Source organism: Neophocaena asiaeorientalis, unplaced genomic scaffold (genome assembly GCF_003031525.2).
Source record: "Neophocaena asiaeorientalis asiaeorientalis breed wild unplaced genomic scaffold, Neophocaena_asiaeorientalis_V1.1 scaffold775, whole genome shotgun sequence".
Classification (NCBI taxonomy): domain Eukaryota; kingdom Metazoa; phylum Chordata; class Mammalia; order Artiodactyla; family Phocoenidae; genus Neophocaena; species Neophocaena asiaeorientalis.
The window spans coordinates 444962-445250 of record NW_020173959.1 but is presented as its reverse complement, the minus strand read 5'-3'; positions in this window follow the sequence as shown (position 1 = coordinate 445250).

The window sequence follows — 289 nt, the reverse complement described above, 5'->3', positions numbered from 1 at the left end:
TAACACATCTTTAGTGACTAAAATTAATGTTTATCTAATTATTATCTTAAGCATTTATATAGCACTTTATAGTTTACTAAACACTTTCATATGCATTATTATAATTATAATGAAACAATATATTGTAAATATTCATTTTTAATTAGTCATCATTAAAACATAAAATACGTAATTGGGAATTTCAAAAAGAAATAGATTTTAGATTGCACTTACTTTTAACACATCTTTAGTGACTAAAATTAATGTTTATCTAATTATTATCTGCTACAATTTTTTTTTTTTTTTTTTT